The following is a 23,112-nucleotide window of genomic DNA, read 5'->3' on the forward strand; positions in this document are numbered from 1 at the left end:
CAAAGTAATGCAGTGGAGAAGAAAAACAGATTCGATTTCAAAGAGCAGTGGTAGCACAATACTGAAGCAAAGCCTTTGAGGGAGTGGAGAGCTTTTGAAGGCAAAGCAACAAGCCCTTCAGCTAATTAAGTGCCTTTGAATAGGTGAATAAAGGAAGATGGTGATGAATCTAGATTACAGAGTGCACTAAGGCTGAGCCTGGAGTTTGACCTCTCCACAGATGTAAAAACATCTTCTTGAATGGTCATTTCTGAATTTATATTTATCTGTGCACTTGCAACTGAGCTGATATTTCTTTTTCAAACTTGGAGATTCTCCCCTCCCTTCTCTCAGCAGAGTCTGAAAGGAACTTGACCGAAACTGACATCTTCTCCTTTCCCTTTCCTTTCCTGTGAATAAATAATGTAAGATAAAGTTTGGGAAGTAAGGAGTAAACTTTTGGAAAGGAATGAGATGTTTTGCCTCAACATGACAACAGTAATACAAAATTTGCAGAAATCAGTAATCAAGATAAAAAATGTGGTTCATAGCTGATCTTCTTAGCTCATTGCTCTTTCGCCTGTGTTGCCTTACTCTGTTAGATTACAAGTATTTCAAAGCAGTTCCCTGTTGCAGTGGAACCCTTGTAGACATGTCTTAACCTTCCCAGTTGTTTGGATTTTATTTTAAGATGTTTACAGGCACTGGTATCTCTAGCAGCTCTGCCCGTTGCACTCAATCATTCCTTCCAGTCTAGCTATCTGTTGTGCTGAAAGCTCTTTTGGTTACCACATAGCACACTGTTAGGGGAAGCAATCTGCAAAGAAGCAGCTTGTAAATAGGCCAAATCCTTCTGAACGCCATGTGGGGAGCATCCTCCCCTACCCTCACCCTTCTTTTGGATCTGAAATTAATGTGGACACTATATCAAAGCTGCACCCATCTGAATCTTTCCCTTAGTTATGGCCTGATTAATGAAATGCAAGATGTTCTGCCAGCAATTTAGCACTGAAGTCACAAACAAATCTATGGGAATCTCATGCTAGATAAATTAAAATCCACCTGGAAAGAAAAGAGAGACTCAGGAGGTACTACAACCACCAGGAAGGGGTGCTGGAAGAGGAAGTAGTCATGTACTGTGAACATGTAGATGGAAATGTGACTTATGCCAGAGAAATCTGGGACAAGGCACTGACAGACTGCTTTTAATGCCCAGGACAAAGGCTGTGTGTCAGTGCTGTATCCTCCCCACTCCACTCCTGGCAGGGTTGTACAGCCATGAGGTGAGTGGTGGACAGTGTGTCATTGCACAGAGGTTCTGCATTAGCTCTAAAAGCCCTCCCCTTGTTTTTGTGGTTTTGAGCTTTACGCAACAGGGACTTGTTTCCTTCTGCTCCAAAGTGCAGGGTGGAAGAGAACCTTTTCTCTCAGAGGTGTAGGGAAAGTGGTGGTATCATCCTAAAAAGTGTCTGATTCCTTTGATGTGAAACGATATCGCTAGACCCATTTGTACCAAACCCACCCTGATCCTGCCAGCCTGGGCAGGCAATTTTTCTTGGGTGTTCTAAGCAGCTTGGTAGCACCGTTCACACATTTTCCTGGGCTAAACATTGGCTGAATCAGGCCCCAACTGCAGATTTTCTGGCTTGCTTTGTTTTCAAGTAACCCATTTTGCTTTCTTTATTGTCACAAAACAAAAAGAAAAAAGAGAGATTTCATCCATATGCAGAAATCTTTCATTTATAAGCAGCTGAGCAAAAAGGCTTGAAAGGTTTGAACATATTTTTTTCTCAACAGTGCCTTCAGATGCAATGAAGTTATAGACATCCTAAGAATCTAGAGAAAGACTTAAGGAGCTTCTCTGTTTGGCTTCTTGCTGAAGGCCATAACTTCCTTCTGTGTATCACCCTTAAAAATAACAACATGACTAGTGATGGGTAGGACACACTACTTGCATCCTCACTTACAAGTCAGTGCACCCACAGTCCTTATATTGAAAAGGTGTGTTCATGGCTTGGCATGCTGATGAATAGCAATGAGGAAATGGTTTCCATGACCTTATTGCACACCTAACTTGTTTCATCTCTGCTGTAAATTCCCATTAATATCAGAACATCTTAATTCCATTTGTTTCCCACATTTGTGGTAGATTGGTTTGTTCATTGTATTTTCTGAATCTGTCTTCATAAATGGCAGCTTGGGAGCTTATTTTGAAATAGAAGCAGGCTGGCTTTCAGAAAATGTGCTCACTTCCCTAAAAGCATGCCCTTCTTAATAACTTAGATTTGATGCCTAAATTAATACTTAATACTTCTTTTTTTCTGTGATACTGTACCCTTGATTTTGGAGGTGATGTCTACCTAGTATGACTTCGTAGTAGTCTAAAATTGCATCTGTGTTCCACGAGGCAGAAATAATTTCAGAACCAAAAGTCTAATTTGACAATTAGAATAAAAAGGCAAACAAATAAATGAGTCCCTGGGATGCTGTTAAATCATGTGCCTGGCGCCCGCCGGCAGTTCGGCAGGGTGGGGTGACTGGAGCAGCCTACTTTGTCCTTCTGCTCTGCTCCTCTGTCATTTCTGCCTCACTGCAGTAAATGCTGCACACAAAATAAAAGTACAAACATGTTTTGTTTCAGATGCAATACCTAGAAATAACTTTCCTGGTAAAATGAACTCAGTCTCTCTCTCTCTCTCTCTTTTTTTTCTTTTTCTCTGGGCATTTTGGAGAAATTTCAGCGTGTGGGTGGGGGAAAACAAAGCCGTGGCTGTAAACAGGAACTGATATTGTCTCTGTGCCTGAATGGGGAGAGAAACTGAACTGGCCTCCGTGGTTCTCTCGTACATCTGCGAGTCTGGAAACACTGGGATGATTCACAGTTTGCTGATTAATACAGGAGCAAGCAAAATGGTGTGAATTAACGGCCATTACAGAGCTATGCTGGATGGCAAATATCCCCCTAGAACAAATGATGTTTCACAAAGATTGCTTAGAGGAAGAGGTAATGGGTCTTAAATACAAATTAGAAGCAGTCCCATCAAAGCTGTTAACATTAAGGTTTAAAAGCCAAACACTATTATGAGCTGTCTTCAAAAACTGTACATTTAGGAAGCATATCAGTCTGTGTGTTGGCTGTGTAATATTTGTGTCTTGAGCACTTTGGACTGTTTCAAGCAGCCTGCACTAATGATTGATAGAAATCCACAATCAGAACATAGCAGCTCTTCTTAGGGCTTTGAAGGCTAATCACTGCTACATGTACTTTTTAAAGTTAATTTTGCTCTATAGCATGTATAAAGGCAAATATTATCATTATCAGTATGTAATTCTTAAAAGCAGTGCTGCTAACAAAATGTAATCCTGTATTACAATTTAACCCTTTGCATATAAGAATGTTAAAAGAAGGAAGATGGGAAATATCTTACTTAAGCATACATAATGTTCTCTATATAACCAGGAAAATGATTTGGCATTTCCCATTGAAGTAATGAAAACGCCATTGGATCAGTGTTGGTCAGATGCAGATGTGAATGCAGGTTATGGACAAGCTTTGCTGAGCTGTGTTTTCCCATTACAGAGCTGATAAGAGACTCGCAAGGAGGGTAAGCCCTGTAATGTAGACAAAATAGTATGATATACCAGTCTAAGGCATTACATTAACAGCTTGATCTTGTAAAGATTCAAACACACACACACCCCTACATTTCTGCACTGGGAGGTCATTCCAGGACGGCTACAGGATTATTTTTGAGAGCAGAGTGAATCATATATGTGTTACAGTACTTGTGTGCTTAAGAAAGACCAAAGGTGGAGGAAAAGGATGCAGCAAACGGCGCAGTAACCATTGGCAATGGCATATTAGTACTATGATCAAAACCAAAAGAGAGAGTTGGAAGCTTTGATGCACTTGCTCCTACCTCAGCTCAAGTTTACACTTCAATTACTTTTGGCTTTTCTGTTGTTGTGGTTTTTTATTTTCCTTTGGGAATTAGTACCAGCATTTTGTAAACCTGCCAAACTTTGAATAAGTTTGTGTTTTAATCAGTCCAGTGATTATTTGCAGTCTTGTTGGGTAAGTTTTTTATAGTAATGCATTACAGAAGCAAAATTTGCCCCATGGAGGAGGCAAAGCTGCCCCCTCCTCTCAGGCACAGCAACAAGAAAAGCAAATGTGTGTGGGGGGAATAAAAATCTTAACAAAGACTTTTCCCCTTCTCTTTTTCTTTTGTGATTGCAGGCTGCTAATGTTGATGTGTTTCCTCTCTTTCCAGAAAGATGAGGATGTACTATCCTGGGATACCAGTATTATGTGTCCCTGTCATAAACAAATCCATTTCTCTCGGTACTTATTTACTTGAGGCTTTCGGAAGCTTCTCTTTGCATAGTAAATGTGTTTAATATTTCCTTTACTCCACGGCACTATTAAGTATAAACTGTTACTGTACTGTAATGAAGGGTAGTTTACATGGCACTTGGATTTGACAGTCTGTTTTCTTTCACCAGTGCTCTGAAGGGCGTGTTTAAGCAATGAATGAATGATCGTGTGAGCATTATTTTTTTTCCGGTTGTTGTTTTGTACAGCCCCCTTTTTCTCCTCCTTTACAACTCACTCAGAACACTTTCTGGAGCAGCATTTTAGTTTTCTACGTAGAAACGTGACGTTTACTAGAATAGATGCATAACGAGGACGAGATACTTTTTTTCTTCTTTCCCTCTTCTCCCAAGAGATACCCTGGGACTTCCTCTATTAGTCCATTAATCGCCGTAGCTCAAAATTCGGTTTGATCAAAGGAGCAGAACAAGGTTGAAAAGTGCAGATTCTGGCAATTGACTTGACTGTTTAGACTCCCTGCTGAGCTCATTTAGAGCTGGAATTAAGCTATTCCTGCTATATTTTTCGTCCTTGGCTCAGCGACAGTGCTGTGCCCAGCGCCTCGCTGGGGAGTGCTGAAGGCAGCGTGGCTGAACCCAGCCTGCACCAGCCAGCAGCCGGCAGGAGCCAAAGGAGCTGAACCTCCCTGTGCCAGGAGAAAGCTGAGTAATCTTGTCTTAGTTTGATAAGAAGGTTTGTGTTTACATTGCATTCGTTACTCCACTGCAGAAAAAGTTAAGTGATGTTGCTGGGGTCAGTATTGATGATTCTGTGTTTTTTATTTAAGCATCAGGTTTGTGTCTCTTGCAGCTCTTTACTGAGGTTGGAGTGTGTTACGAGTGGGAGGGAAAGACGTTTTTTAAATGGGAAACTTGTAAACAACGTGAAGTTTCTTGTAAAAGTTTTCTTTATCAATATAATGACTCACTTAAGGAATCCATTCATTTTTAATGCCTATTTATATGTGCAGTTAGAAACTGGTACTGTTTTCTGGCGTTAATAGTCTTGTTGGTTCATGTTTGCTTAAGGCAAAAAATGCAGACTGCCCATACCTGTGTTGTTTGCTGCAGATTAACAGCCGATTTTGCAATCCTTACACATCTCAAATTCATATTGATGTAACCAGGAGTTACAGGTTCTCCAGGAATAGTGTTAGACTCTTGATGTCATTATTTGTGATTCTGCAGTTCCCCAAAGTGTGCTAATATTTCTGGAATGGAGGTAGACTCATTTGATGTGTAAGTTCTTACCTCATTAAAGTGAATTATTGTTGCTGAAATGTGAACAGTATTCTATTATCAGAAAATATTATGTATTTAATGGTTTAACAGTGCCTAAGGTCAGCAAGAACAGAGAAATGCTGATAATATCACCACAGACTGTGTGATGGTCCTGAAATGTGAGCAAATCTTTAACTGGAAAAAGTTTTGTTAGGCATATCAGAATTTTCTCCTAGTTTAAGGCTGTCAAAAAATCCCCCACATTTGTTTAAGTTGCATTGTAATTGGGAAACAAACAAACAAACAAATGACCATTCTATAAGAAGTTTTTATTAAGAAAAGAGAAAACGCTAGCAGCGTGGGGAGAAGTGGGCAAATCCGTTTTGTCCCCAGTTCAAAGTCTCAGCTTTTCCTACATAAATGGCATATATCTATATTTCTATACATTTCAATTTTAAAGAGAACCATGACCTTCATCAGGGGGCCTATGTAGAATAAGATCAGAAAGGAACTCCTGACTTGCATGTGCTGCTCCATTCTAGGTTCATGTGTAAAACTACTGTGCTTTAGCTTACACAGGTTTCCTCAGATTTTGTATTTTATAAAGCTTTTGTCAGTATGGTGAGCTAAACTCTTCCTCCCCCTGTGATTTCTTTTTCTTTTTCTTTTTCCTCCTGCTTATGATAACAGTAAGGCTTTTCAGAAGATAAAGTGCTGTCTAGTTGCATGTAAAATACTCATTTTTTTTTGCCTTAATCTGCCTGGATTAAGCTAGGGGGAGGGTACCTACCTGCTGTTTTACTGTCACATTTAACAAAGGTAAAGCTGAATTGTATCCTCTTGTCCTAACGGAGACTCTTTTCTCCTGACTGGGTACTAAGAGGCTTTTACTGCAGCACTAACATTTTTCCAAACAAAAACTTTGCCAGTTTCTGAAGAAACAGCAGAACAAGTACCATCTTAGACATGCTGGAAGGAGTCTTGCACCATGGATTATAAACTGAAACAGTTGGCCAGAATAAAGAATTAAAGTAATCCTTGATATTAGGAACACGAAAAAGACATGACCTTCTGTGTGAGTTTCTAACCCAGCTGCACTGTAGGCTCCCCTTTATCACCATTCCTCCTGTACCTTTACTGTGCAGAAAACAAAAGCCCAGACATGAAGCGGTGAAACTGGAAGGCATGCTTGCAAATATTAGAGACTTAAATTCATTGTCTTTTTAACCGTAGTTCGTGATTAGAATGACAGGAAGGAAATGAGCATAAAACATCCTATTCTATCTCTATATAAAATCTTGCTTGTGAGAGATACAGTTACCACAATAATGATCAGACGCTAATTGATTCATTGTGCTGGGAGACAAGTGCTGAGCGGAGGAGCCAGCAGGGTCATTTTCTTGCTCTAACTCTACTTCGGTTGTTTGCTGAGGAAGGGCAGGAGAGGGTTATAAAGCTGCTGCCACTACATTCAGTGCATGTTTTTCTCAGAAGAGACACCGCCAGCCAAGATCTCTTTCCTTTGGAAATTGTGGCTGGGAAGGGCCCCTTTGGCTCGGCAGACAAAGTGGGCAGTCAGACAGCCCCTTTCCTGAATCCCAGGCAGGCACCAGACGGCTGAAGGAAGAGAGGCACCAGGCTGAATTAGATTGCCTCCTGCTTTGGACAGTAAGGCAGAGGCAGGCTTAATTGCTTTGCAGCTGTTCATTTTTTCCCCTTCTCCCTCCCTTGCCCTTCTCTCCCTCCTCCCTGCTGACCCCTGTGGCAGCTGCAGCTGCAGCCCCAAGGAAACCTCCCAAACTCAGGGAGAACTGTCAAACGTTTCTGGACTCTTTTATCAGCCCTTTTCTCAAGTCTAGCAGCAAATGGGAACAGAAAGGGAACTACTAAAGGGGGGAGAGAGGGGAATTCAGTGTAACCTAGTAACTTCTCACATTTTTAGGGGTTAGTTTGTACGCTGGTTTTTGAATGCTGCTTGTGGCATGGGGCAGGTTGGGGCAGGGGACAGGGCAGTGACAGGCAGATGTGTCTGGTGACATCCTTTCAGAAGAGGCAGCTGAGTGTCAGGGCAGGTCCTGGCACCCTGTCCAAGTGGACCAACTGGCAGAGCCTTCAAATGAGCCCCTGTGATGTGGCACTCCCCACAGCAGGATTACAGGACATTTGAGATTTCCTCTCTGGAGCTGTGATGCCGTTTCCGGAGATCTCCCAAACTGCTGCCTGGCAGCCTGAATGTTAGTTGGGGCTGGTTTGGTGGTACTCTCACCAGCAAAAGAGCCTCCACTCTGAAATATTCCCGACCTGACACTATTAAAGAAAAGGCTTTTTTGAACCTCAGAGAACTTGCAGGGATCTCCATCCCTCAAAACTGGCTCAGGCCGGACTTGCAGGTTTGCATGTATCTCATAATCCCAAACTGTTTGAACCTCATATTCATGCAGAAAGCGGAGTTTGTTTTCTTAATTGCTCTCACTCCACTCCCAGATTTAAAACTTTAAAAAACCACGTTTCCATGCCTTAGCAATGAGGCTACAGCCAGCTTTCAACTCACCTGCTCTGCAGAGAGGGGCTTTGCTGTCTGCTGCTCAGCCTGCCTTCCTGGGTCTGTTCACCTCCAGCAGCAATGTCAAGCTAACCTGATTTTGCAGCTGGTATCAAGTGCCAGAGGCAAGCTTTGTAGATGTCTCTTTAATTCCTGCACTTGTAGAACTTAGTGTATATTTTCCCTCCAGTTCCACTGACTCACACAGTCCTTGGGGGTGGAGGCAGGGGAAGAACAAGAAGGCTATAACCTAGGTCTAATTTACTCATCTGGTAAAGCCAGTCATCAATGAGCCTTTCCCCTCTCTGTCCACAAACATAGCCCCTCTTGGGAGCCTGTTTGGCCTCCCAGTTATAATTATGGCATCAATAGTTTTGTAGTTGACTGTTCTCCTAGGCTAACTGCATCTCCTCTGCCTGGGTGTCACATCTGGGTGATAGCACTAAGATGTGAAATGCCCGGTGAGCCGACAGCACAACACAGGGCACGCAGCCTGCGCTCTTTGGGAGCACAGGCTGCCATGGCACACTCATCTCTTTAGGCTGCTTATCTTTTATGATATGCTTAACAGCATAAACCAGAACTTGAGGTGGGTGCCAGTGCAGGTTTTTGGCGTGTTTCTTTTAAAGCACAGAACTGTAATGGAGATCTTTGCTCAGGGCTGGTGCAGAGCTGGAGGGTGTCATTCCTGGAAAGGTAGCGCAGCTACCAGATGCTCTGGTGGTCAGAGGGATTTGCATCTGTAGGAAATGGATTTTGAAATACGGGACAGGAGCATGTAAGTGACTTTTTTTCCCCCTTATTTTAATCTGTTCAACATGCAGCCTACAACAGTTCTGCCAGTTAGATTTGAATTAAAACCGGCTCCACAAGGTACAGAGGCTCTCGAGCCTCGTTGCAGAGACCGGAAATCCATTGTGGCGTCCTGATTAGTGCCGGTGAAATCGGAAACCTTTCTCGGGGCAGATAACAATCTCACGAATGAAAATATAACCTGTTAATCCTGAATTTTAACAAGGATGGTTATGCAACTCCAGGCCAAATCCAGGATGTGTTCTATCCGTGTGCCACTTGGTCAGAGAGGACTTGCTGATAGGGAGCAGTGGGATTGTACCCCTGTAGTACTCTCTCCCAAAAGCACCCATGCTTTTTGCTAGTGTTTTGCAGCCAGAGGCAGGAGAAGGGGTGCTGAGGGATGAGGCTCAGTGCAGAAACTGGGATTGATGTGTTGGGACCCACTCCACTGAATTTCTTGGCTGAAGTTTCTGAAAACGGAGCCTCTATTTAATGTTCCTCCCGCATGTTAGTTGTTGCTGCCTGAGGAGGGGTGGTCTGGCTGGGGCCATCCATGCTTTTGCAGTCCCATAATAGTCCCTTTAATTATGGGTAACAATAGGTTCTGTTTTTTCCTATGTTAATAACAAGTTCCAGGGTATAAATAACTCTGCAATTAAAACAAAGCACCTAACGATTTACCATTTGACACCTATGCAGTCTGCTGGAGCCTTGACTCTGCAAGGAATTTATTCTCCTGCCCTGGATATTTTATAATCGTTTCACAAAGAGCACATGGATGCTCCAGTCATTAAGAAATGCCAACCAAGGTACATTGTGGTACTGGGGAGCAGAGAACAAATAGCTGTGCTGGTGCTGAGACTGTAGAGAGCTCTCCTTTCAGATATGCAGCCGTGGTTGGTTTGACTGCTTCTGTACTTTTGCTTTTAAAGAAAAACACAAACAATCAGGACTGCTTTATTGTGGGACCCATCTGCTCCTCCAGAGACTTTGCAGTGCTTGTTGATAAGAGCAGCACATGTGTGGCTGTGTCCTGCAGTCTGTGAAACACCTCTGCTGCTCTGCTGTGGTTGGATGTTAGCCGGCAGATGCTGCATGTCCCTTGCTTTGTGCATTTGGAAGAGCCAATGTAAAGGTGAAAATCCATGTAAATAGGCCTGGGGATTCCAGTCACATTGGCCAAGGAAACTGGGGCCATGGGGAGAGGGGAATTCACATCTGCTTTCAGTGGGACACATGGAGCACCATCTCTCACTTCTGAGACTGTGATGTGTTTAATGTGGAGCGTGAGAATGAAGTTGCTTAAATATACAAGTGTGCCTAAAAATGTAAAAACAAAAGCAGTGCTATTTTAAGACTCTAGAATCAAGGGTTATAAATAACCCAGCTGCTGTGTTACTCCTGGCTGGGTGTGTCAGTCTTAAAACATCACCACAACTGTCACTTCCCTTTGAAGCAGCTTGTCAGCTAATGATTCTGGCAGTGGAGCCTCCTCTGCATCTCCATGTTCTCTTGATAAGCACAGGTCAATGATAAGGGGCTCTCCAGGCTGATGTGTCCATCACACAAGCTTTGCAAGCACACACAAATGGAAAGGTGGATGCTCACTGGTGAGGAGTGCTGCAGATTCACTGGGATTCAGTGGTGGGAGGTAGCACTAGCAGGGTAAAGCAGAGCTCACTGCTAATCACAAGCTGTGGAGCTGGGGCTGCTGAATCACAGATACAAGGCAAAATAAATTACATGATGAAGTGCTAGTTTGAGACTTGGGACTTGTGGGTTTGGCCCTCTGTGTTGTCAGCTTTCCTCTATGTCTGGTTGGGATTCATCTTACTCTGCCATCTGCTGTAGCCAATGGGGGAAAAGGTCTTTAGAGAGTAATTCCACTTCACCCTAATGTGTACCTCTGATATGTGTTGGATGATCGGTGGTGAGGGAAGCCTGGACAACATGGTTAGGCTTGGCCCATGTCTGCTGGAAGTACCTTTATTCTCAGCTGTGGAGAGCCAGTATACAAAAGTCTGGGAAGTTGAAAGTACCTTAAATAGCTGACTTCTGTCTCAGAGAGCATTTTCCTTTCAGTCTCGTTTTCCAATGTGGTGGCTGGAAAGAGGTCCCTTTGATGGTGTTCCACCACCTCAGTACCGTGGGCGAGAGGCTGGGGGACAGGCTCTTCTCTGGCAGCTGTTTCCAAGAGGAATTCTGGCTGACTCCAGCACATGTAATGACATGTTTATTTGCAATATATGGAGCCAGGAGACGTCTCTGGGTGATAGAGATCTGGAGACTAGTAAACAAAAGAAGGCAAAGTTGCAACTCAAACTCTTAAGAAGGCTTTTTAGGGTCTAAAGAAAACAACTATAAAACCAAAGAATGAGGTGTTCCAAAAGGTCTGCAGTGGTATATGTCAGAACGAGGTGCAAATGTATCTGCCAAGCCCCTGCACTGGTAAGATACCAAAATAGAGGTTATTTTTACAGGGAGCTCTAAGCAGCCTGTACCCAGAAAATGTGGGGGGGACGGAAAGAAAAAGACAAAGGAGCTTGTTTGCCACTCCTTTCTTTTTGTAATAGATAGAAATGGGCCAGGAATCTCTCCTGGTGTAGCTGAGTGTTCCCCAGAAAGGAGGAGTTTACTGCATGTTATCTCAGTGTTGGAACACTTGCAAATAGGCTGTGTCTTAGCATCAATAAAAGAAGCAAGACATTCTGATGTCTGGAGGTTTCCAGGAGTTCGTGCTGAATTTTTTCTCCTTAGCCTGCTTGTAACACAGAGGGGTCATGTCCTGATGTGAGGCTCCCCTAGCACAGAACAAGCCACTTTTATTTTATGGTGATAAGATGATTTCCATCAAGAAATGAATGGGGATGACAGTAGTGACAAATAAAGATCTTAGGAGTTCAAAAATGGTAAGCTGACAGCTCCATTTTGAAACCTGGATGTCTTGAACTAACCACCTAGCCACAGTAATTTGGCAGTCTGCTGACTGCAGTGGGCACCTGCATTCTCCTCACTGCTGACAAACAGAGAGCTTCTGGAGGTGGCCTGGGTGTGGATAGCAAAAGTTACAGTAAGTGTTAGGTGAAAAATCAAAGGCTTTGTCTGAAAGCAAAGTTGTTACTTCGGTCTGAAAATGGGGACTTCTGCCGCTGCTTGCCGCGGTCAAAGTGCTCCTGGAGGGCAGCAGAAGGACTGACTTAATGCTCCATGTCTTTTTTCTTTTACACTGAACTCTTAATTATGCCTACATTTCACTGCAGATTAGCAGGGAGTGCAGTGTGGAGCCCGAGACCCCCAGGGTGCAGCGAGTGCCCAAATCTCCTCTGCCCTGCCCCTGGGGTGTGTTTGCAGAGGAGATCTGTGGCTCTGTGAGGATGCTTACACACATGCACACACTCTTACGGTATGAAGAAGCTCAGTTTGCTTTTTATTCCTCCCCCTCCCTTCTTCTTTTCTATAATCATTGCAAAACAGGAACAAATGAGTGTGTCACTTTAAACCATGAAACCACTTAGTCTGTAAAGACAGATTTGGCGTCTTTGTGCTGGCAGTTACAGGCCAGCGCTGCGCTCCATAGTGATCCCACTGTTCTCCCTCTGCCCCGCACCCCACCGCTGCTCCCCACCCCCTCCAAGATTTGCTCTGTGTTTGCCTGCCTCTGTTTTTGTGGTTGGTAACCAGCAAAAGAATGGAATGGATTTAATGATTTGTTGGCTGCGGTGCCGGCATGATTAAGTCAATAAAGCTGCAAGCTGAAAACAGTGTAGTTACAGTATATGACTTTAACCTTGTTAATGCATGTTTATGTCCTCCTGCCCACTGTATAGCTGTACGTTGCATAAAGAAGATCTGACCAATCTTTAACCCATTAAATAATTCATAAAGTGAGAGCAGACATCAGCTACTTGCGGAGCAGATCAGTAACCATGGGGTCAGCAATAACTTTGGCTCCCTGGACCATATCCAGCATGTTTAAACTCTGGTGATGTCACCAGGCAAGCTTCTAACCTTAATCATTTGGATGGGAACAAAGGGAAGTTAACTGTTGACATGCGGTGTCAGAAGAGCCCTCATGAGTGCTCTGCAACATCTCTGCCTTGCAGGGAAAGTGGACTAGCTCCAGCCTCCTTGCTTCTTTTACACGCTTCCTTCTTTCCTTACAGCAAAGTGTGGCTGGCCAAATATTCAGAGGCACATGTTTCCTAGACTCCTGTTATCTCAAGCAACAGAGGCACCAAAATCCCACAGAATTTCAGGAAAATGTTGGCTGACTGGCAAAGGTGGCATTTGAAGGCACTTGGTTGTTTTTTGCAGCATGGATAAGTTTTGAATGAAAAGTATCTCCTGCTGTGTAAATGACAGCAAAGGACATGTGATGGGGGTAGAAGGGGGTAGAAGGCAGGGATGCAGGAGAGTCTGTGGAGTGAAGCAGTACTACTCTCGCCACAGTAAAAGCTTTCGCTATAAATTGTCAAGCAGGACTTGCAGGAAAATCCAAGGATTCTCATCTGTGGCTACCTGAGCCAGTCTTTTCTTTCATACTGGTCAAAACATGGGGCTGACATCTCCTAGCACACAGCCCTTTGCACAGCTCCTGGCTGGGCACCGAGGGATTCTCCAGGAGCAGTGATGTCTGTAGTTTTGCAGCAGCTTCTTTTGCTGGCATGTAAGGGGTAAGTCATGGGATCACAGGCGTGTGGCCGGGACATGCTGCGCTCCACTGGTCTGTGCAGCCAGGTTAGAGGCCCTAGGGGATATTACAACTTGGTGTAGTTTAGTGCTGTTTGAGATGCAACCAGCTGTGGCCGGACCTGGAGGAGAGATGCAGAAAGGAGGACACGACAAAATCTTACATGTGGAGTGAAGCAGGAAAAGTCTTTCACCTCTTACTGGTGAGCAACATGGAGCATTCTTCTGCTGCAGGTCTCTGGACTTGTAACCTGAGGGCAGGGAAGAGGTACCATTTCAGGAGGCTGAAGACATAACCCCCATGCTGCCCCTGGAACTGATCCTCAGCCTCCTGTTCAGGGAGCAACTTTAATTTCTTTGGTGGGGGTGCAAGGCAGAGACAGAGGGAGAAACGAAGCAACTTGTCAAGTCAGGTGAAGAAACTGTATATGATGGAACTGGAAACTGAACCTGGTCATGTGAGCCCCAGTCCATAGGGCCAAATTTTATCCTGTGACTCAGTCATGAAACAAGCTCACTGGTCAAGATCATCTCCTTTAGAAGTGGCTTGGGAGTTCACCTTTAATGATACCATTTTCTGTGTCTCCTGACAAATTGCACGCTCACAGTCTCATGAGGTATCCTTCCACTGTGTGTTCAAAGACACGCTTGCTTGTGCATTGGAGGCATCTGTGCATCTATCTGTACAGCATGTATCCAGGTTTGCTTGCAAGACCTCTATGAGGTGCACCTCTTCATGTCTAGGACTACTGGGGCTATTAAAGGCACCCACATAAAAGCCCTACATGATTATTTATGAGCCAGATGGCAGCGTATAGCAGAGCGTATCTCAGAATCCAAATCAGCCCAGTAGTGAATTTTCCAGGTGCCAAAAGATACACAACCTGAGTTGGGGATTAGAGCCAGGACCTTCAGTCTGCTGTTGCCAGCATCCGCAGCCAGAGACCAGGAGGGAGACTGACCCCTGGAGCTAGCGCTGATTATTCTCAATCACTCAGTTATTCCCTGTTGCTTTATGGGTGTGCTAATGAAGACTCTCAAATTAATTTGCTCTTTCTTTCTCTTTTTTTTTTTTTTCTTTTGGTTTGATTTTGCCATAATCCAGAGCAGCAGTCTCTGTTTCAGAGAAGAGGCTTCAGAATTTATGGCATGTCAAATCTGAACTGAGTAGAAATTCCATGTTCTGTTTTCTTTGGTTTTGGCTTGCAACGTTGTGTGACGCGCCTGAAAATCTTTCTTTACTGGTCTGTCGATTTCAATGAATGAACGCACATACACCTAGTGAGGTTTTATTATCACTCACCCACACAAGGTGTTAATTTTTGTGCACTGACTGCATTTTTTTTTCTGCTTGATGGAAAACAGAGTCGCTCTAAGCATATGCTAATATTGAAGGGGGGGTGGGGGTGGGAGGGGTCCCAACTTCTGACCCATAGCTAATATCCTGCAAGTCACATGAAGCTACCAAGGATTCTTGAGCTGGAGTTCGAAATGCCTGTTTTATCAGCAAATAAACACCATTAATTGCTTCTAATAAGTCATGCAGTGGTTAAATGACAAGATCCTTATTAATATGTGTGTATATCAGCCTTTTCTCTCTGTGTGTGAGGGGGAGTATGAAGTGGTAAAATTATTTAAAATTAGTGGGGAATATTTACAGGAAGGCATAAAGAACTGTCAGTAGAGGAAAGCAGCATTTTATGTTCTTGTCCCAGATGACCTTGCTCCAAGGACAAACCAGAGCTTGATGAAATGAAGCTGCAGATGGCTAGTGATCTCAACTCTGTAATAATGAAATGACACAAGAAAAAAAATGAGACATATACAGTTTGTAAATACAATCTGAATGGAAGGGGAGAAAGGCATTTTTAAGGGGAGATTGAGTTGACTTGGTTAGAGCAGTTCAGCTTTGGGTGTTTTAATAATAATTTCCATTTTAAAAAATAATGGAATCGCTCCTGGTTCCTCACACACAAGGTCACCTTAATACATTATTGTTTTTTTTTTCAAACATGTCAGTAGCTTGGTCTGGAAAATTTGATCCTGAGGACTACCTAGCTGCAGCCTACTTTGTGTTGATTATTTTAGCATGTTATTTGTAACTGCATTTTGTTTTGTGAGATGTGGTGGTGATTTCTGACACCTGATTGGGTAGAGGATGATCTGATACAGCTGTTTGCAGTGTTTGAATAGTTTCATCGGTTAGGAAAGAGTAAGCTTGTGAGAGGTTCGATACTGAAAAAGTGATGTGATACTTTGTGCCAGAAAGTGCTTGCTTTGTGTACCTTCATGGGAAGTCGGGAGTGTGTGCTGTTGGGTTTTGCATGTGGGCAGGTTTTCATGCAAAGGGCTTCTCAGAAGCTGTTAGGCAGCCAGCTGCTCTTGAAAGTTAACAAGACTTGGGCATCTGCCTCTGCAAACTGAACTTTTGCATGGAAAGGAAAATGAAATTCATGGAAACATTAGCTTAGAAAAATCAAGGGATTTGCAAATCTCTCTGATCCAGACCATCTCACAGCAGTTCACAGAGCTTTTCAGAAATGTGCAAGTAGACAACTGATTTCTCCTAGTAGCTTAAGAGTTCCAGACATTCACTTTGCTAGAGTGAAGTCTTCACTTCTTTTGATGAGATCTTTTCTACTCACCATAATATATAAATTCCCCAGCCAGTCACTGCATTTCTCTGTAGCAGCTTCTGCTGGGTGTTGAGCTAACCTGTCTCCTTTTGAATCTCATTGACACCTCTGAGAGCATGCCTTGACATAACACAAGGATTACTCGAGTCAAACCACTTTATAGATACAAGATGTTGTAGTTTGTCATCACAGCCAGCACAACCTTGTAGAGACAGGCAGAAGGACTACTGGATGAAAATGGGTGAGATAAATACAGTTTTAGATTATCTCACTGAATTTATAGGCAAGCTGCCCTCCATGGGAACAAGAGCAAGGTGTCAAGGGTTGGAGAATCATGATAGCTGTACAAGCTAAATATAAATATTTTGTTCTTCATAGAGGATTCAATTTTGGGTCTTGACTGTATGTTACTTAGACAGATACAAAATACTCACCTCTGTATCTTTGGATATATGCACCAAAACCCAGTAACAGATATAATTTTTTGTCACAGTACAGTGATGCAGAGGCTGGTGGGGATGAGTTCGGCCCTGCAGCATTGCACTCAGGGAGAAGGAAAGTGTACTTAGGTCCCACTGCCATTAGGGATCTGGAAGAGCCTCCATGAAAGGTCTGCCTTTCACTTGAGGTGGTGCAGTAAAGCTATTTGTCTGGGCTGCCTTCACCCATGGCTTGGAGGTTCATCTGGGCCAAAGGGGAGCTGGTTTTTTTTATTTGCAGGGGAGCTGCGGTTGCTAGAGTCTTGATCATGCATCCTTGCAAGCATCACAGTCCCTGGGAGGTTGTGTGTGTCTGATACACCCTCTCTCCTATCTATCTGTATTGTGCCTCAGGCTTTTGGCTGCTCCCAAAGCTGTTTCCCGTGTTCTTTCTAACAACATGGTGCTAGTAACAGCATCACAGCTTGATTTCAACTAGCCTGCTAAGGGATGCATTTCCATGTAAGAGAAAAATCACTGTGGCAGTGATTCACTCTGGATTTGTGTGCCTGTTCTGTTGCTCTGATTGCTGCAGCTCTTCAATGGCAACTCTGAAAATACTGATAGAGTCCTTGGACAACAGCTTTGACTAAATTGATTAAATGTTTTTAAGAGGAGAAGTGGACTCAGTTTCCAACTAATTAATTCTGGGTGCATTTTTAAAAGCACTGTGGATACTTTGATGGATTTTGCTCTGGGTTGAACAGCATCCAGTATAAGAGCAGCTATAAGGAAATTTGGGCTTCATCTGCTTTGCTTGAAAGGAGGAGATCCTGGTGCGACTGCTAGCCAGGTGTGGTGATCTTGTCATTGCTCCTAACAAAGGAGGAGGACTACCTTTGAAGGAAGCTGTGCATGCCTGTGCCATATAAAAAGAAAAAAACAACAAACAACCACTTTAAAAGAACTTAATTATTTTAAACCAACACTGTATACCCATGGATCACTTACCGTGTCTTCAAACAAAACCTTTTACTGACTGACAGCCCCCAAGATAAGGTTAGAAACTTGAATCTGGTAGTATTTCACATGCTTCTATGTCAAGTAAGTGGGTGAAAGAGGGCTAAAAAAAATAATCCACTGAGCTACCCAGTTTTATCAACATTCATACGTTGTGTTAAAACAAACACACAAGCAAACAAAAAGCTTGGGAGTGTTTCTGAACTGCAAGGCTGTTTTATCTTGAAGAGCATCTCTGAGTAGTGAGCAGAATAAAGGAGAGGGAAAACAAGACAGAAAACTTCCAAAGAGCAAATGAAACATTTTGTTAAAGGTGAGAAGCACACGTAGCCCCTGATTTCTGTGAAGTAAAGGACCTTGGCATTGCACAGACATCACACTCTTTAGTGGACTGTCATGATCATTCTGCCATTCTGGATTTTGTTTGCTTTGTTTGTATGCATTAGCCAAACAGATTCACCATCTTTGTATCTACTTAGATAACAGCTGTGGAGGCAATGATCCTCCTCTGTAAAGGTGGCATCAAGGTTTTCTATGGGGCTGCACAAGGTTACTAGACACTGGGAGTCTGGCCTCTCTGTGGAACTAAATATGAAACTCTTAGGGTGAGGCAACTTTAATACTGTTAGTGTAATATTTATAGAGTCATTGTGCCTAGAAGTCTTAGTCCTGGCCTTCAGAGGCCCGTGCCTGAAACCCTCACCAAGGAGTGCAGCATACCTACCAAGCTGGAGATGATGCCAGCTAGGCAGGCTGGAGCACAGTGAAACAGAGAGGCATTAGTTTGAAACCACTATTTGCATTTCCTCAGCAGAGTACAGAACTCCCCATACACAACAGATGTTCTTAAAATACAGAACAAAACTCAGCTAATGAAACTTCACCCCACCCCTAGAGAATAGCTGTCCATGCTATGACTGTGGATCCACCCAGAGTCCTTGGCTGAGTGGCCAGGGCCTTGTGGATCAGTAGCACGGGCTCCTGTCAAGTCCTGTAGCCATGTTTTTCCTCTCTGTGATTTTTTTTTTTCACTCTGTCATGCCTCAGTAAATACTTCAGGCTAAGTTATCTTTGGTTACAAAAATACTACTAATAATTAAAAAAAAAAATTATTGGAAAGAGTAGCTGGTCCCTTTCTCATACTTACAGTGAATATCTACCCTGAGCAACGCCTCTCCTTTGGTCTTTTCCTTTTATGCTGGTGGGCTGGGGCTTATCTCAACAATCTGTCTGTTTTAAGATCTAGAATTACTGGACTCAGCTGTATGTCCCATTGGATGTGTAAGGAATGTTTCTCAAATCAGAACTGTCTTTGAAATGGAATAAACTTTTAAAGTGCAGATACTATATGCATTTTTAATTAGACTCGTTTCCGTTCTTCCACTTTCAGTTAGGAAGTGCAGTTCTTCCCAGACTCTGCAAATACCTACTGAAATTTGCAGAGCTGCCTGACTCCCTCTCAGTAACCTTGCTGTGACCTGGTTGTATGTTAGAACCACAAAGAATTCAGTCTCTAATTAGTCCATCTGTTAACTATTGAAATTCATGGCTTAGTTTTATTGTCTGGGTCTGTAACATAATGCTGAATGGTCTCACCTGGCAGCTTATTTCTTATGAAGCAAATGTGCCTTTCCAAGAGCCATTTTGGTGCAGATAACTGTCTTTTCAGCATTGGACAAATGACTCTGTCTAGCAGCCTGCGGTCCCCTTCATGCCCTCACTGAAATAAATTGTACATCTCCAATAGCTCTGGGCTTAAGTCAATACAATTTAACATGTACATTTCTTTGTTATATTCTTTGGAGTTACACCGTAAGAGCAGATGGGGAAGTTTAATAATGATAAATGAGTTTAGTGTTTTCACATAGTCCTAAAGAACAATGAATGCTCTTTATTGAAGATTAGAGGGATTTTTACATATTTGCCAAAGAGTGATTACAGCTCTAGCTCAGATCCTCGGAAAGTCTTGCTTTTAAATTCTTTTTGGACTGTTTGTTAATGAGGATTCAGAGGAATTAGGGGCCATAAATTTCTTCATTCCCGCTTAAGTGAAGCCACAAAGTGATTACTGGATGTATAACTAAGTGCTGAGGACTGGAGTTTATCAACTGTGTTCACACAGAACAATTCATCTCCATGCTTATTTACTGCAATTGTGCATCTCGGATGTAATCAGATGATGGGGTTGGGTGAGCGGAGCTCGTCAGTGGATTTTCAAAAGGATGCAGATTCATAAATACACATGGTAGGTTGTGGTGGGACTTTATGCACACTGTCCCATCAAACGTGTGCCTAAACATTTTGTTGGACCAGACCCACGCTTGCTACGTTTGGATGCAATATTCTACAGATGCATTTGCCCAGCCTGAACAGCCTTCCATTGTGCCCTGGCTGGGTGGCTGGGTTTGACTGGGTCATGCAGCAGCTTTTACAGCTATGATCAGTGCCTGAATACAGACATAAACAGTGTATGTTCCTGCACGCTTGGAACCTGATTTTCTTCTCCTTGTTCTTGAAACTAGTGCACAAAATACTAAGTCAAAACCATGAACTTCAGTGCCTTTTTGAGCAGAAACTGACACATTGGAAAGCTTAGGGAATGCTTCAGGAGCTCTGGACCTGCTGTGTGACAGTTTGCCTAGCAACAGAAACACATGCTCTCAAACATGTGCTCTCCAATTCCAAGTCTGTGTGGTCTGCATTTGGGTAAGGATTCTGCCCAACTGATGGTTTCATAGGAGTTTTTCAAGGGAAAAATGGCAAAACCCATGATACTTACATGAAAACTCATTTATTTTAAAAGCTGAAGAATAAGAATCCCCTTTCACCATCTGTACCCTCCAGTACAGCTTACAGGTAGCTCAGCCACACCACCCTTGGGTGCAGACACCTGCTTCCATCATTACCAGCTTCAACAAGAGAATTCTCCTCTCTTTGCTGCCTTCCTGTATTTTAAAGCAGGATAGTCCAATCTATAGGCACGTTAAGATTCTGACTTGTTTAGCTTTGCCTTACTATGGAAAAGAAAGTGATTTTTCTTGGGGAGTGATGAAAAGGAAAAACGTTTAAAGTTCATTAACCTTTGGTACAGATAGCAGTGTCCTTTAGACTACACCAGAGCTATTCTTAGTCATGACGTTGAAGTGGTTACTTTTCATTGTAAGGGAATACAGTAGTTCCCACTAGTGGTGAAAGGAGAGAACTTTTTTCCCTTTCTTTTCTTTTTCCTTTTTCCTTTTTGTCTTAACCTAAATGCAAACCGTAGAAGGAAAGATTTTGAATTAATTCATTAATTCCTTGTCTTCTCATCTATGCTATTTTGTCCTAATTTCCCCAAAAGCAATATTTGTATCTATAGATTGTTTCTTTACTGGCTAATTAAGTGTTATACAACTTTGCTCTGAAAAACCCAGCAACTCATTCTGTGTATTTGCAAATGAACTTTGCTGATTGTCATTATTGCTATAGGGTGCCTGCAGAAAATCCCATATAATTAAGCTGTGGTACTGCCAGAGCACAAGAGCTGCAATTAGTAAGGTGATTTACACTACTTTACCATTAATAATATGGAAAAATCAACATTATTTTCTTGATGGTGTTTAGGAGAAATTAGAATGAGGTGGACATGATTAGGAAAAGAGACTTTAATGTTATGACTTGCTAATGCAATAGCCCTGAGCAAGACATCAGGATGATTGTCCTTGCACTAAACTCATTTGCTTCAGTAAGCACAGACCCTCTGCACGCAACAAGACAAGTTTGGAGGAAATTGAATAGATGGCAGGGATTTTGGTGGTACGAACATTTCAGTGTCTTTCATGTGCAGAGTACACAAACTGAATCCCTCCACTTTCAAATATTCCCCTAGAGGCAATCTGCATTATTCAAGGCTTAACTATGGTTGCAGAATCCTGTCTGACATGAAAGCAGAGTGCTGGCTTGACACGAACTTTCATATTTACATCAATAGTAAATCATATTTACTTTTTTCCTCTCCTCCCTCTTCTTCTGTGGGAGAAAGAGAGTAAAATGGGTAGGAGGAAAGGGGGAGGAGGAGGGATGTCCACCAGAATTGGAAGCTAAGCACCAGTAATAAAGTCGAGTCTTATGAGACTGCCCATGAATAGGAATGATAATGAGAGCAGTGATGAGCTGCAGGTTTGTGTCTTTTAGTAAATTATCTAGCAGGCATTTACATTTCATCAATTGTGCTTTTGCATAATAGACCAAAGTGCTACAACAAAAGGAGGCACCATAAAAATGAGTAATTTCAGCGACCTTCTTGGTAATCACTCTTCCAGAGAATATCTTGGAAGGAGTTGGGTGATTCCTCATGGTGAAGCTGCTGTGGAAAGGTGCCCCAGGCCTGAGAAGTCCGCCTAGTGACAAATGCTTTCCAAGGCTTTCTTCTGGCCACTCTGAAACATGGCTTGCATCCTGTTTTTTCCATCTGAGCATGCTTCTAATTGTCAGATGTCAAAAGGCAACAACCATTTTCTTCTTGCTTATCTCCTGATAACATTGATTCTCAAACAAAGGATGTGGGCTTCCATTCTGAAAACAAAGGAAGCATGGCCCTGCTAAGGATGCTGGATATAATATACATACTTCTCCCTGCCAATAATAACAAAACATCATAAATAATATAGAAGCTGGATGTGAAATGGAGAAAGGGGAATACACTGGTAGTGCTGTGCCTCGCTGCTTCCCTTCTTGTCCTCAGTGAGGCCTTGACTTCTTCCCTCGTTGTTCTCTTCTATTTCCCCAACTACTTGCCAGATCCTAACATATTTAGACCTCAGTTTGTGTTTTGTTTTTTTTTTTAATTCTTTCCCCCCTTTGAGTTGTGTCTTCATGGTGCCTTTTTTTCCCCCTCTCTGTAATGCTCTTTGGAGGCAAGCCCTCAGCTGGTGAAAGTCAACTCCGATCTTTCATTGGGAACTTGGAGTGAGGCCAGTTTGCACCAGCCAGGAATGAGGCTCAATGCATTACTGAATTCTGCCCAGCCATGACCTGGCCCTGCATTTTTACATGGAATCATAGAATCGTTAAATTAAAACTTAGTTTCTATTTTCTTGCACACAGGTTACATTTTCATCAGCCATGCAGCGTCAAAAAGCAGAGGGGTATGCCATTTAGAATCACAGAATCATAGAATTGTTAGGGTTGGAAGGGACCTCAAGCATCATCTAGTTCCAAATCCCCTGCCATGGGCAGGGACACCTCACACTACATCAGGTTGCTCAGACCCACATCCAGCCTGGTCTTAAAAACCTCCAGGGATGAGGCTTCTACCACCTCTCTGGGCAACCTGTTCCAGTGTCTCACCACCCTCCTGGTGAAGAACTTCTCAACAGCCAATCTGAATCTACCCATTTCTATTTGTGTTCTGTTCCCCTTAGTCCTATCATTACCTGACACCCTAAAAAGTCCCTCC

At 42.9% G+C, this 23,112-nt stretch overlaps 1 protein-coding gene across 1 annotated transcript in view; it reads left to right on the forward strand.

Annotated features, from left to right (window-relative positions):
- MAMLD1 (mastermind like domain containing 1) overlaps positions 1 to 23,112 on the forward strand; it is an 88,396-nt gene that overhangs the window by 60,127 nt on the left and 5,157 nt on the right. The gene's annotated exons all lie outside the window — the stretch shown is intronic.

This window comes from Dryobates pubescens, chromosome 18, assembly GCF_014839835.1.
Source record: "Dryobates pubescens isolate bDryPub1 chromosome 18, bDryPub1.pri, whole genome shotgun sequence".
NCBI lineage: Eukaryota > Metazoa > Chordata > Aves > Piciformes > Picidae > Dryobates > Dryobates pubescens.